The following is a 16,330-nucleotide window of genomic DNA, read 5'->3' as shown; positions in this document are numbered from 1 at the left end:
AAACCTGATAAAATTCTGCCTGTTGACTTGACACCTCCCCACCTCACATTTATGAGGGTTTCTCTTTCCCTCTGTTGGCTACAAAATGCATTGCACATGTCCCATTTTTTCCTTTTCTATTGTCTATGAAAACCACAGAGAATATTTTCATTTCATTAGTTTTTCTGTTTTTCAGAAGAGGGAAACAATTTGGTGAAGCAGGGAGGATAAGTAACAGAACAACATATATTAGAAAGCACAAAGGGATTAGAAAATGTAGAGTGGTTGTTTCTGATATGTCTAAAAGGCAAATGAGCTAGAATTACCTGCTAACAACTCCTTCCAGGAATACCTCCCTCCAATCTTCAACATTACTTTTTCTATTAAAAAATATCCAGGTATTTTTCTGACATTTCTTGTCCTTAATAAGGTATAAAATTTGATAGTATTGTTTGCTGTAAACTTCTCGCTTTGAGAAGTTCAAAGTCCTTTGTCTTCCAGAAGAGGGTAGAGGGCACCAGCAAATGGGTTTTCTTGTCCTTACACATACTCAGTTTTAAAGTTAAATTGTTTTAAATTGTTTTAATATGCACATCCAACCCTACAACTTACTAGTAACCATTGACAATATCATCTATTTAAATGGTATGCTTATTAAGTGCCAAAAACTATCAGTCACCTTCATTGACCTCTAACTTGGTTTACTTTTAAACTCATTTTCTGGACAAGTGAATGGAATTGAGGTGTCACAGGTATATTTCACATCATAAAAACTAACACAGTGTTGGCCAGTTACTTAAAAGTGGCCTCATGACATTTCTTAGTTGAACAAATGTGTTGTATCTTGGCTCCTTTTTGGGAACTAATTATGACTATAGTCTTATTCAGATCTAAAATGAATCCCCTTAGCAAATCCCTATACCTTTATCATAATCAGATGTGGGCTGAAAACCCTGTTAATTTGTTTTTAGTAACAGAAAATTCTACACTTGAAATCCAGTCACACCTTAGTGTAGAGGTTAAGAGCACTGTTTTAGATTCAAAGACTGTCATTTATAAGAATTATGGCCTTGGGCAAATCATTAAACCTCTCTGACCCCTGTTTTTTTTTTTTTTTTTTTTTTTTTTTAGGAAGGGATAATAGTAATACCTCCTTTGTACAGTGATCATAGGGAGTAAATTGAATGAATAATTACATCAATCACTTATAAAAGTGACAGCTCTGCATATGGTTACATGTCAGTTATTATTCATGCCTAGAGTGAGACCCCCACATTTTGAGTCTCCTTAAGCATCCTAGCCAGGTTTGGCAATTACTGAATGGCAGAAAAATCAATCGAGGCAGGGATGATGTTGGGAGTGTAGCCATTATTCTGCCTGATTATCAGTTTTGTGGTTTTTAAACTCTAAAGAGATTTGAAGTTAAAATCTGCTGAATATACAGCCTGAGGATTTCTTTTTTATTATTCTCTGGGCAAAATTTCAACACCTTATGAACTGCTTCTATAAAGAAAAAAACTTTCATTATAATGCTCTGACTTCTCTGACTTTTCTTAACATAGATATACCTATATGGCTCACTATTATATTCTAAAACCAAGAATGATGCCTGGCATATATTTCCTACCCAATTTATTTATGTTTAATAAGTGGACTTTTGAGAAGGAAGCTGTCCTGAGTGACTGCTAAGAAAGTTAATGGAGCTATAGACCCTCCTTTTCACATTTTTCAGTTACATAGCTGTGGAGACTAAGGTATTATAAACATTCTTTAATGGACTGAACATATTTTGCATGTTACTGGTGGTTACCTTGAGAACTTTTTCCTGAGATGTTCTTCTCTATCAGTCCCATGATCATTATTTGGAGTCTAGTTGTCCTTCCATCCCCCAAAACTTTTTTATACTTTGTTAGATGTTTCATATGTAGAATTGATCTAAGCACTTTGAAATTCCACCTCCACTGGTAGGTGTCCACTAAGAACACTGGGATTTCAGGGTTTCTATTTTCTCATTTTTTTGTGACAGTTTCCTGGGATTCAGTGTATTTTTATTTTCTTCTCTGGTAGTACCAGTGTATGTGGTACATAATAATAATAAACAACCATGTTATGGGTTTATGCATTTATTACATTTAGTGTAGAGTATACTGCTTCTATTTATAGAAACATTTACTGTAAAGCAGACTGCCATGTTACACCAACTAGCCACATGTCTCATGTTTATTGTGGGTCTTGATTGCATCAGGAGGCCACATCAAGTGACTGGCCTAAATAATCTATGCTTATGTAAGTACTTCTGTGATGTTTTCACAATAATGACACCAACTTACAAATTTTTGAGAACGTATGTATTTCTGACTAGTAGAACATGATTGTATTTAGTTTCACAATGACTTTGGTCTTCTTAAGGATCAAAAAGAAAGACTGTGGAACTCTTACACAGCTTTGGTTCAGATGTGGAATTTTTCAGTGGTTGAAGAACAAACAAATATTGAGTTTCTAAGGGTTAAATGAAAGCTTGAATAATTTAGTTTCAGTTTGGGGCCTGAAGTTTCTTTTTCTAAAAAAATGCACTTTATGTATGTCCTAGAGTATACAGAAACATATATACTCTAATTGAAATGGGAGTATGTATCTAAGGGAATGAAAAGACAAAAGAGAATGGCAGTTTTCTGATGTAGTTTGGATTTGTGTGTCTGCAAATAGAAAACACAAACTACTCATGATAAAGGAATCACAAGTTACTATTCTGGGGCTATGGAAGAAAAAATAAGCAAATGTATTCAGAATGACAAGAATAGCTGAATAAGGGGAGATCATATGGAGAATAGGTGCTTCAACTTTAAATTCTACAAAAGAATGAATTTACATATGATATTCATCATATAAACTATCATTCAAAAATTATTTTATGTTCTCTTGCAGGAATTGAGAAGTTCAAAGGACAGTACTTCCATAGTTGAGACTATAAAAACCCACAGGCATTGGCTGGAAAAAGTCTTTATAATTCTTGGGAATTCTGGAGTAGATCTGGCTGTAGAGATTAGCTACACAGCCAAGCAAATTTGAGTCAATGATTTACTTTGCTTCATTCTATCTTCAGTCTTATCAAGAAGGTAGACCAAACAGAGTATGGATGGCTGCACATTGCCCATCAGTACCAGTGGCAAATATGGGGCTTAGTTTCATTGCCTCAATTGGCATTATGATTTATGCTAATGGAGGGGCATGATTACTGGTTAGAGTTCCAATAATCAGTTGGCTTTATACTAAGGAATAAGTTCACTGCTTCAGGCTACACTCAGAATCCCAGTTAGGGCTGGGGCTGCAGCTCAGTGGCAAAGTGCTGTCCTGGCATGTGTGAGGCACTGGGTTCCATCCTTAGCACCACAGAAAAATAAACAAATAAAACAAAGGCATACTGTTCATCTACAACTACAAAAAGAGTTTTTTGAAGAATCCTAGTTAGCCTCTCCCTGGCTTTGATGAAGACCAGGTATTTGCTGGAAGAGCTTGTGTAAATGCAATATTGAGAGTGTGAATTGTCCATTGGCCAGAAGAAATGCCATGTTCTCATATAAAGGAAGGCACATTTTGGTAATTAAATTTTTTTATTTGACAGGATGGTGGGTGAGTTTCCTTTTTGCCACTCAAATGAAAAAAAAAAAAAGAAGCAATCTAATCTTTCCAAAAACATATAGATATCAGCACTTACCCACTGAGCCACTTCCCCAGCCCTTTTTATATTTTATTTAGAGACAGGGTCTCACTGAGTTGATTAGAGATGTGCTAAATTGCTGAGACTGGCTTTGAACTCATGATCCTCCAGCCTCAGCCTCTGGAGCCACTTGGATGATAGTTGTGCACCACTGATCTCAGCCTATTCCATGATTTTTAATGAGTCCTATAGGTGGTAAGTGCTAGTGAAGTTCATAGGACAGAGAGAGAATTCTCAGCCTGAAAGGTCAGTGATGTTCTCATAGAGGAAGCCAACTTGATCTGGATCATAAAAATGAATGTGCTGAGGAGAATTTAAAAGAGGAGAACTTTTCAAGCACATTAAACAGAAACATAGGGGTGGATCACAGTGAGATATATTCTTGCACAGTTTTTGGGAAGGAAAATGGCAGAAAATTTTTTTAAAAGATTGTACAGAACTAAAATGCCACACTAGTGAGTTTGAACTTAATCTTGAATAAAATGGGAGTGCTTTCAGATCGTGAGCCAGAATGATAAAAGTAAACATTATTTTCCATGCATTAGGTATTCCTCAGCACCAGGAGTGGGACTTGGATTCTGAATCATGTAGGGGACCATGGATATCCTTTTGATGTGATACACTTTTCTCACCTTAATATCTTATATTAAAGATATGTGGCTAAGCATTAGCTAATACATTTTTGGAAAAAAAGTATGAGTCAAAGATTTGATTATGAAATGTTTGGCCTGAAGCCTAAACACAGGTATGTTCTCAGGATGGGAATGGAGTTGATAATGGCTAAGATACAAGAACAAGAATGGTTCACGCAGGCTAACAGAGCTATCTGTACCCATACATTAAGAAAATCTGGGGGCTAGGGTTGTGGCTCAGTGTTAGAGTGCTTGCCTAGTATGTGAGAGGCCAGGGGCTCAATTCTTAACACCTCATATGAAATAAATAAATAAAATAGAAAGAAAAAAAAGAAAATCCAGAGAATTTCAAATTCAATTTTTACCTTATCAATCACAGAAGAACAAGATCTGTTGGTCTGAAGGATTTCTGTCACTTATTCTCATTGGCATTAACCATTTTCTTATTCTGTTAGGTATCTGTTCTTTTTATATTGTGCCCAACAACAACAAAAAGATAGTACAGGGCACTGCACCATTCAGTCAGTCAACAAACATGGGGCACCTGTTGTGAGCAAGGCATTATATTGGGCATGAAATACATAGAGAAACATTATAATACAAATAATACCTTAACTTTTTTTGAAGAGTTTTTAAAGACAAGCACAGTGATGAGTTATATGTACAATCTCATTTAACCCTCACAAATGGCCCTGGGGGTCTGTACAATTTTTATGACCATTTTACAGATTAAAAAAATTGAAACTAAGTGAAACTAAGTAATTTTCCTGAGGAAAACATGAGTAACAAATGGAAGACTTCAGAATGGATCTTACCTTAAAATATAAATGAGAAGACAGACAACAGGATATGACAAAGAAATGCATAGGATGCAGAGTATAAAGAATGAGATTCTCATACAGTCAGGAGGACCATTGTGAAATCATTTTTATATACTGACTTTAAATGATTTTTTTCTGTCTAATCTCTCATTTTCAAAAATGTTCAGATCTACAGAAAAGCAGTTCAACAATAAATACATTGAACATTCATATATCTTTTACCTAGATTCACCTATCAAATATGGCCATATTTGATTTTTCTGTTTTCCCTTTTAGAAGATAGGAAGATCCAAACAATATGTAGTACATATACATACTTAAGAACATTTTTTTAAAGTAAGTCAAAATCATTAATATATACCTAAGAAAAAGGGAACTCTGTTATATACCATAATACAATTATCACATTTGGGAAATTTAACATTGATAAAATACATTACCTAAATTTTTGGCATATTCAAATTTCCACAGATGTCCCAATAATATTCTTTACTTTTTTTCTTTTGGGTACTAGGGATTGGACCCAGAGTCACTTTACCACTGAGTTACATTCCCAGTCCCTTGTATTGTTTTAGATAGGGTCTCACTAAGTTGTTTAGGGTCTTGCTAAATTGTCTCAGCAATTTGAAATTAATTAGTGAGATGATACTTTGATGCTGTGTTTTCCAACAACTTTTTCATTTAGTTTTTTAAGCATGAATATCTTTTGTAGTTGCAAAACAAATCGAGGTGTTATGGAATAATAAGAGGTACATAAATAGTGTCAGCATGTAGCATTCTAATTATAATACCTTAGAATAGCAAAAGGCACATTATAGTCTGAGACCTGCACATAGTCTGATATATCTAGACTATATGGCAAAGGTAGATGAGTAGTTAAATATATCTCTAGGTCTATTAGGTAAGAAACTTTTTGTATGCTCTGCTAAATAAAAAGTTTCGGGGTTTGGGATTTAGCCCAGTAGCAGAGCACTTGCCTAGAATTTAAGCAAGTGAGTGACATAATAATAAATCTGCAATAAAAGTATTGTAGAATGACCACAGCACCTGACCCAATAATATTCTTTCTAGCTTTTTATTTTCTTTTCTAAATTGAGGATCCTAAAATCATGTTTACTTTCCTTTCTATTCTAAGGCAAATTATATAGAAGGCAGATAGGAAGGGAGCCCTAAAGATGACTGTAATAGTTCAGGGGAGATAGGGAGGAAACAAAACTATTCTGGGTAATCTTCCTTTTTAAGGGATAAAGAGCATAGTCTTTGGTAAGCAGATATGAGACAGTTTTGTGACTTGGCCATCTATGTAAATGGTGGTACTGCTAGTGAAAGGGAATAGGTTTAGAGAGACAAATGAAATCATGAGGTTGGGATGCAGAAAAGAATCTTCCTAAAAGTTAGGATCAAAGCAAATTAAATTGAACAAATCAAGGATAGTTGTAAACCATACAATATTTCTGATTCTAGGCCAGGAAGATAATGGAATGAGGACTGTCAGAGCCTACTGACTTAAAGTTCAGAAATTAAGACTGTTTTAAAACTAAATTAAGACTTTTTTTAAAGACCCAAGATACTGGAAACTTGGCTTACTTATTTTGATGCCCTTATTCCATGCTGTCTCTATAAAACACTACTTAACATGTCCAAAGTATCCCAAAAAAGTTTATAGAAAGCTATTTTAATAGAAATTCTAAAATACTAGGCTGTATAACATTGGTCAAGTCACTTCACTTCTCTTGACTTCGGTTTCCACATCTATACAACCTAGATAATGACACCTATCCTATCTCCTTCATAGAGTTTGTGTGACTGTCAAGTTAATGAATGGAAATATAATTTAAATTCTAAATTGCTATATGGATGTAATTTATTACACAGTTTGGGAAATGAAATTCTAAATCTACCTCTTGGGCCTTTGGAATTAGAAATGGAATGAACAGAATATTAACAGACAAGTTCTGCCAGACTTAATAATATGCGGACAGAAACTATTGGCCTATAGCCTTATGATACCACAGAGTGTTAGTATTACTTAAGAAACCACATATGCATTCCTCAAATAAGACTCTTCTTCCTTCACTTCTCCAGTGCTTTCCCCTTTAAGTGACTTCTAGGGTTCAGCTTTTGCCCTGAAAAGCTGAGGTAAAGTAGAACTTGTATAAAGTAGTACTTTTCCAAATTTCATTGGTAGACTGAGTGGAAACCATTGACATTGTTTAACCACCTCCACAAAGCAAAAATTAACTTACATGATTTATTTCTCTCTTTCCCCTTCTTTCCCTCTCTCTTGGTCACTCTCATTTCTCCTCTTCATCTTTATTGGCACTCATAGAGCTCTGAGCCAGCATCCAACAATAAATGATGATGTGTCAAATATATAATTTCTGGCTTGGTAAAAGTGAAATGTTATGTGAAGGAATTCACAGAGACAGCTGCCATATTTGAGGATGGCTCCAGAGAGGACAACATTGATGCTGTTATCTTTGCCACAGGCTGTAGGTTTGCCTTTGCTTTTCTTGAAGTTTCCATCAAAGTGGACAAAAACAAGATATCCCCATATCAAAAGGTCTTCCCCCAACCTATGAAAGTTAATTTTTGCTATCAAAGGCCTGATTCAACCCTTAGGAGCCATTATGTCCATTGCAGAGCTCCAAGGATCCTGGGCCACTCAAGTATTTAAGTACAAATTGACTACTTAATTACTTGATTATGTTTAATTGTGTTTATGTACTTGCTTTTAAATAGTAGTATGTATGACTGAAATTTTGAGGGTTGCATAATATTTGGCATAAAGTTATTACTAGAACATTTATTTTTATGTGACTCTAAAGTAGTAATTTATAACCATAAACATATATTAGAATCTCCTGGGATATTTTCCAAACTTAATGATGCTTTCATCTCATCCCTGGTGGTGCTTATTCAGTACATCTGGTCGGGACAGGCATAAGAATTTTGACAAATTTGTTCCCCAGATGATTACACTCATCTAAATTTTGGACAACTGGCATGTATTTGTGAAGTAAAAGAATGCCCTCTTTTATTACAGAGAATGTCAAATATAGAAATGCTGTGACTTAATTTCAGACAGCAAGTTAACACCTGGTAGGAGACTAGTCCAGAATGTAGAATATTCAACTTTCAAATCCTCACACCCTCTTTACATACCTTCTTTTAGTTTTGGCTAGGAGTACTGGAAAAAAACTTTGATGTTTGGGATAGTAGGCTCAATATGAGTCAGCAAAGGATAAGGCTTCTAAAAGGCATGATTAAATCTAGCATCATCAAAAAATTATTATGTCCCAGAACACATAATTGTTCTCTAAACTTATCAGACTACCACCTGAAAATATTATAAAATTGAAACTGGAATTCAATGAAAAAGGAGAGAGATAAGAATGATTTAAGGAATGAGAAAACATATCATTTGAAATGCAGATGAATTTTCTGGAGAAGTTTAGGCAAAATAAGTTAAGATATGGGGGAGATCTGAGAGTTCCCTTCAAATATTTGAAGGAATAACCTACTTAGTAGGGCAAAGAGTCAAACTAGAGCCAAGGAGTGAAATATTGAGGGTTGCATAATATCAGCTTAACATTAAAAAATAAAAAAAGACAAGACCTTTTCCTTTTTTGTCCATGCAAAGGTTTTTTCTTAATTTGTTGTTTTTAGATATACATGACAGTAAGTTGTATTTTGACATATTATATTCATGGAGTGCAACCCATTCCAATTTGGATCCCATTCTTGTGGTTCAACATGTGGAGTTACACTGGTCTTGTATTCATATATAAGCATAGGAATGTTATGTCTAATTCATTCTACTGTCTTTCCCATTCTCATCCCTCCTCCTTTCCCTTTATTCCCCTTTGTCTAATCCAGTGAACATCCTTACTTTTCCTCCCTATCCTCCCCTGTTATGAGTTATCCACATATCAGAGAGTACTTTGGGCTTTTATTTCTTGGGACTGGTTAATTTATTTTTTTAAATTTTTAATTTTTTTGTGTAGATGGACATAATACCTTTATATTATTCATTTTTTATGTGGTATTGAGGATTAATCCCAGGACCTCACACATGCTAACGAAGCACTGAAACATTGAGCCACAACCCTAGTCCTGATTTATTTCACTTAGCATGATATTCTCCAGTTCCATCCATTTACTGGCAAATGCCATAACTTTATTCTTCTTTATGGCTGAGTAATATTCCATTGTGTATATACACCACATTTTCTTTATCTAGTCATCTGTTGAAGGGCACATAGGTTGGTTACATAGCTATTCTATCATGAATTGAGTGCTATAAACACTGATGTGGCTGTGTCACTGTAGTCTGCTGATTTTAAGTCCTTTGGGTATAAACCAAGGAGTGGGATAACTGGGTCAAATGGTGGTTCCATTCCAAGTTTTCTGAGGAATCTCCATACTGCTTTCTACAGTGGCTGCACCAGTTTGCAGTCCACCAGCAATGTACGAGTGAACATTTTCCCCTACATCCTTGCCAACATTTCCTTTACTTGTATTTTGATATATTTCTGACTGAGATGAACTCTCAGTATAGTTTTAATTTACATTTCTCTCATTACTAGAGGTGTTGACCATTTTTTCATATTTTCTGACCATTTGCATTTCTTCTATGAAGTGCCTGTTTGGTTCCTTTGCCGATTTATCAATTGAGTTTGGGGGGATTTTTGATATTAAGCTTTTTAAGTTCTTTGTATATCCTTGAGATTAATGCTCTGAGGTGTAGATGTTAAAGATTTTCTACCTTTCTGAGAGCTCTTTTGATTGTTTCCTTTGCTGTTAAGAAGCTTTTTATTTGATACCATCCCATTTATTGATTTTTGATTTTACTTCTGCTTTAGGAGTCTTATGGAGGATGTCAGTTACTGAGCTGACATGATAGAGAGTTGGGCCTTTTTTTCTTCTAATAGGGCAGGGTTTTTAGTCTAATGCCTAGATCAACAAGACCTTTTCTTGGTCAGCCTCTGAAATTGTGAGAAAACAAAACATAAGAGCAAAAGAATGTCACATGGCTAGATGGCCACTTGAAGAGAGGTGAATGGAGAAGAGTTAAGCCTCAGAAGAGAGGGAAGCCAGATGACTTTGAAGTTTCTTTCTAAAGAAGAAATTCTTTGATCCTATAATTATTATAATAAAATTTGTTATCATTACTAGTATTTAATTAAAATTATTCAGTGTTTTCATTGGAATTATAGCTTACTGTTTACTAGTGAGATCCTCATGATGTCAGAGAGAAAAAATATAGTGCTACATAGTTAATAGGTAAAAGACATCTTTCCAAATGTCTGACATTTCTTAATTCCTTACAGTCTATGCAGTAGGTCATGTACTATTTAAGAGCCCTGGACTACCAAATGCAAGTAAGCCATGGTTGGCTTAATTCTAGTCATATTAAATGGATATTTTAATTAGATCAATTAAGTAAGGGGAGAAAAATTCATTAACATAGGCCAAAGCATCTTAGTATGTTTGGAGAAAATGGGACTCTTATTCCATGCCCAAGTAACTTACAAAGAGAAATTGGAAAATGAGTATTTGGGAGAATCTGCATTATGGGTATGAGAGTAGGTGATCTGAAGGAAAATGTACAAAAATTTCAGCTTTTTATGGTGGCAGAAGCCTAGCACACATTCTTCCAACTTTTGCAAAACAGAAATCTTCGGAAGAATCCCTATGACTTTACCAAACTTCCAACAGGAACCTTGAGTTTTTTATTGTAGCCATGACTTACCTGACTACCTACAAAATTCTTGTCTTTCTCATCCCTGAATTTTATCTTCACTAGTTCATCTTTGACCTAGTTTCTCCTAGTCTTTCAAGCCTGCCCAGCTCAGTCTGTCCTCTTCTTTGGTCTGTCTTCCCTCTACTAAATCCCATTTTCCTTCTTCCTTCATTCTCTGGAATTATTGCCCTCTTGTCAAGGGAAATATTCCACCCTTTTCTATAACATTGAACCCACGTTCATGCCATGAATGAAATCAAGTGTCTTTGTTCTTTGCCTGTTTTGCCAGTCTCACAAGGGTTCCTTCATTCAGCAACTTTCTTTCCTTGAAAACCATATCAAGTTATACCAATCCTTTGTATTACCAGAAGTTATAATGTCATAGGGAGACATTTAGGTTCCACAGATTGGTATAAATACCACAGATTGGTATAAATTGCTTTTTCAGGTTCATTTTTTATTAGTCTTTACCACACATCAAGACTTCTAGAAGCACCTGATGACTTACTCACTAAGCAACAATATAGCAGATATACTTGTACCCAGAGCTTTTGTTTCTGATGTTCTCTTCTTAGTATGCCCTCCCTTTACTTTCTGTTTATACAGGACAAACCTATGCATAATTCCTCCCTCCTTTATTAGTATATTGAAAGCTCTTTAAATAATCATGTTTATTTACCTTTCTGTTCCAAGGCTAGACCAATGCCTAGCACATAGAAGATATCTAATAAATGTCACTTCTAATGAATACAGTATGGCCTTCAAGCAAATGAAGTTCTGAATTCTGTAGTAGAAACTTCATAAGATCTCAGCTTATCAAGTGCCTTGGCCAATTTCTCTTCATGTTAAAAGGCTGAACTGGTCTGGAAGACCAGTATGACAACCATATCTCTTTTCTCTTGTAACATTATACCAAGATGTGCAGGGCAAGTCACGATTTCAGAAAGTTAGGATTACACAAATACAACATGCCTTACAACTGAGAGTACACCTTGAAAGACCCCTTACCATAGAGTTTAATTTAAGCTCTCTTCATTCCCACATTGTCTTGGGGACCCTGGGAAAATGAACTTCAATTTCTCACTGTTCTTCAACAACATTGTTCAGCAAACATTTACTGATCCCTCAGTATATATGATCTCCTAGGTTCAGAAAAAAAAACAGAAAAACAAAAAAAATTCCTATTTTTATGGAACTCAGAGTCATAGAAGGAAGATAGACAAGAAACAAACATTTAATGTGTTCATTCACTTCACACATATTTACTGCATCCTAAGCAGATGGTCTAGTAACAATATAGAGGAGCTATTATGGGAACAGTGGGCAACAAGTACCCAATTATTCCATGGCTTTATACTGAAAGAAAAAAGAAAATTTTGATATAAGAATGGGAAAATCACCAATATTTATATAAAGTTAGGGAGAAAATGACAGTAAATTGAGTTCTGGGTATTACAAGTAATTGAGAATGTTGGGAAATAATGTTATAGAAATTAAGGAAAATGAAGTCAAAGGTACTCATAGAGGTGATAGCAAGAAATTTCTTGGCTTACATGCAAGAAGTTTTTTTTTTTTTTTTTTTTTTAATGTACACTGTAGAGAACCACTGAAAGATTTCAACTGGGAGAGGAGAACTCAAATGAGATTTGTAATTTAGAATACATGTTAGAGGGAGTAAAATGGGAATGTCAGTCCATGTAAGACCTCATGAAGCCTTTAAACCAAAGTAATAACAATGTAAATGAATAGGAGGTGACAAACTTGAATGAAACTTCATAGGAACTTTTTAAGGATTTGGTGGCAGAATACATGTTGGGGATTAGAGAGAAAAGAATCTGCCCAGGTGCTGTGGCCATTATTGTAAACTGGGAATATAAAAAGGGGAGCAAGATTTGGAGGGAGATAAGAAATATGATACAATATTTGTCTAAACAAGATAATACTGAAAGTTAATGAATTCAAAGAGAACTGCATCATGGAATGTTGCAAATGTCTTTGTCCATCAAATATTAACTGATTTTTGTTATTGTTTATGAACTGACTGCCTTTCACCACCAAGAAATAGATATCCACCCCCTCCTCCTCCATAAAGTTTCAAGCTAATAAATGCAAGATATACTTGCATTTATTTACTCCCTCTGACATGTATTCTAAGTTGCAAATCTGATTTGAGTTCTCTCCCAGTCAAAATCCTTCAGTGGTTCTCTATAGCCTACATTAAATGAAAATTTCTTGCATGGCAGCCAAGAACTTTCTTGATATCACCTCTATGAATACCTTGTAAGAAGTAATTGGAAATAAGCTCTCAAAATGTATTTCTTGAGCATCCTAAAAGACCTGTGATTAATTTCAAAGGAAACATTCCCATTCTTCCTTACTGATTTATACGTAATAATTTCTGTAGCTAAAATGAGAAAAAACATAAAAAAAAAAAACACAGTAAGCTCTGAGTATTGAATTTTTGACTTCTGTGTTTCAGGATGAGCATATCAGGATAGTTAATGCAGTGTGCCCAGAAAAGGGCAACTAGAATGGCAGAGAACATGAAACCTGTTATATAAGAAACCTGTGCTGGTTAGCCAGTTAATGAGAAGATTAAAGTAGTTATGACAGGGGCTTTCTACATATTTTAAGACATGTCAGTTGTTAAAATTCAATTCTGTAGCTCCAGAGGGAAGAGCTAGTTCCAATGATGCAAGTAGAACAGAAATAGATTTAGGGATCAGTACAAAAACTAATGTTCCAGCAACTACAGCAATCAATTATATCATCTCCTTAGATGGCAGTTAAATCTCCAAGACCAGAGACTTTTAAGGAGGAATGAGATGATCACTTGATATTGTATTGTAGAAAGAAGGATTGTACTGAGTAAGACACATTCCTATACTGAAATTCTACATTCCAGAATTTTATAGAGTAACACTTTAGGATTGTGGCTTAAATTTTCTACAGGCATCGGGCGTACATTTCTGGTCATAAGGCTATATATCTGGGCAAAAGGCTAATTGTTTGAGCTATAGTTGTTTATATGAACTTAAATGTGATTCTGCCTTTGTCTAGCCATGTCCTTGGTGTTAGATCCTAGTACAGGAACTGTACATTAATGCTTAAATTTATTTGTCAAGATTGGGTATTATGAGTTACCCTTGGTCTTACCACCTACACAAACTATTATCTAATAAAAGAGGATAGAAGGTGAGGCTTATCTTCCATAGGTCTTTAGCATAAAATGTGATTGAGAATTTATGTTTACTTCCTTTACTCTCCATTGTATAAAAATACATTTGTTATTAAGATACCTGTGTAGGTACATTTCTCCAGACCCCTCCTTTTTTGAGATGGTGTTTTATTACATTGTTCAGACTGATTGAACCCCTGGACTCAAATTATCCTCTTACTTCATCCTACCAAGTGCTGGGATTGCAGGTTGTGTCACCACATCCAACTTTCCTTTGACCTTGTATCTCATTTTCCATGTGCTTTTAAGACCATTTGTCATTTCCATGTGTCCATGTTTCATTTACCAAATCAAAGACTCTGTTAGGGAGGAGGCAGGTATTTGTTGGAAAGCAGAGTACAGTAAACATGTTAAGAAAAAGCAGAATAAAGTAAGCTACACATATTGATAGAGGTGAATATTCTTTATCCGAAATGCTTAGGACTACAGGTGTTCTGAAATTCATGCATTTTCAGAGTTTGAAATATTTGCATATATATAATGGCCTATCTTGGAGATGGAATCCAAATCTAAAAATGAAATTCACTTATTTTTTTATATGTACCTTATAAACATTGCCATAAGGTAATTTTATACAAGAGTTTTAGTGTACCTGTTTTTTGACCATCACCAGGTTCCAGTCTTTCACTACTGAGCTTGGCATTTTTAACATTTTCTCTTGGAGTGCTTTCTTTCCCTTCTTTTCTGGCACTAAACTCTTTTTTGTTTTTTGTTTTTGTTTTACTTTCTGGATTTTTTTTTATTGTAAACAAATGGGATACATGTTGTTTCTCTGTTTGTACATGGCGTAAAGGCATACCATTTGTGTAATCATAAATTTACATAGAACAATGTTGTTTGATTCATTCTGTTTTTTTTCCCTTTCCCCCACCCCTCCCACCCCTCTTTTCCCTCTATACAGTACTTCCTTCCTCCATACTTGCCCCCCTCCCTAACCCTAACTCTAACCCTAATACTAACCCTTCCCTCCCCCCATTATGTGTCATCCTCCACTTATTAGCAATATCATTTGTCCTTTGGCTTTTTGAGATTGGTTTATCTCACTTAGCATGAATTTTTCCAATTTCATCCATTTGCCTGCAAATGCTATAATTTTATCATTCTTTATGGCTGAGTAATATTCCATTGTATATATATACCACAGTTTCTTTATCCACTCATCAACTAAACTCTTTTATTTGGACTTTTCAGCTGTCCTTCCTTTGACTTATTCTTGTCCCACCATCTTCTTACTATAAGCAGTCCCCAAGGATATAATTTGAACTTCATTAAGGGTTGACAGTTACATTCATCATTTCATGTACATGGACCTTATTTAATCCTCATAACAATCCTGCAAGGCTAGAACTAGTGAATCCTTTTGTGAAACCTTCATGAAAACTCCAGCTCTTGACCTACTGCTATAAGAGAAATAAGAGCATGCATACAAACACCTGAGTCAATATCATCTCCAAAGAGCAAAGCTCTCAAATTCTTTCCTATTTAATCTCTTTGAAACTCCAGCCCCATTTTGATAAAGTACTACTTGATCATCTATCAATTCCTTCAGAATTCCATGTCAAGAATTCTACCTAAAATTTACTTTCTAATCATTTTCTCCTGTCCTTGTTTTTGGATCCCTCAGCCAGCTTAATTTAACTTTCCTCTTATTTCCTTTGTGTTCCATTGTTCCTTCTTTTTATTACAGAAAGTAGCAAGTGAAAGTCTCCTAGTCACATTTCTTCCACATATTTTACTGTTCAGTGCCTTTTCCCACTAAAAAGTCTTTAGCTCTCGAAAAGCACTTGTTGTAATAATTTCATCTGGATCCATCTGGAGGGCCACTTCCTTTTGTAGGATAAGTCACCCTTCCTCATCCTTTCAGGATTCCAAGTTAACATTTTCCCTGGGAAGCCCTGATCTGTGGACACCCACCACCCCACCACCATTGCCCTCAAAATAATAGATAGTCCCATGTTTGAGGATTTTTGTGGTGAGTTCCCTCTTTTGCATCAGTCTTCTGAATCTGGAATGCTGTTCGTTCTTGTTTTCTACTAATTTAGGCATTGACCATAAATATTCTTTGACCCATTCCTGCTTTATTCTTTCACTTTGCTGCTGTTCCCTGATTTTTAATACTTTTCTTTGTTCTCATCTTATCTATATCTTTCACATCCTTCAAAGGCCTAGTATAACTCTCTCTTAAGAGCCCTTTTT

The 16,330-nt window shown here is 35.1% G+C and overlaps 1 long non-coding RNA gene and 1 pseudogene across 2 annotated transcripts in view; one reads left to right on the top strand and one right to left on the bottom strand.

The window, feature by feature from the left end:
- Nucleotides 1-16,330, bottom strand: part of LOC306666097 — a 646,663-nt gene that overhangs the window by 133,894 nt on the left and 496,439 nt on the right. The window lies entirely within an intron of this gene.
- Nucleotides 567-7,846, top strand: LOC306667011 (flavin-containing monooxygenase 5-like; annotated as a pseudogene). The gene is made up of 4 exons: nt 567-624; nt 2,905-3,042; nt 4,243-4,442; nt 7,480-7,846. The product of its transcript is annotated as a flavin-containing monooxygenase 5-like (transcript).

Source organism: Sciurus vulgaris, assembly GCF_902686455.1.
Source record: "Sciurus vulgaris genome assembly, chromosome: 7".
Lineage (NCBI taxonomy): Eukaryota > Metazoa > Chordata > Mammalia > Rodentia > Sciuridae > Sciurus > Sciurus vulgaris.
Note: the sequence above shows the minus strand (reverse complement) of the source record. Positions and strands in the feature narration are given on the sequence as shown.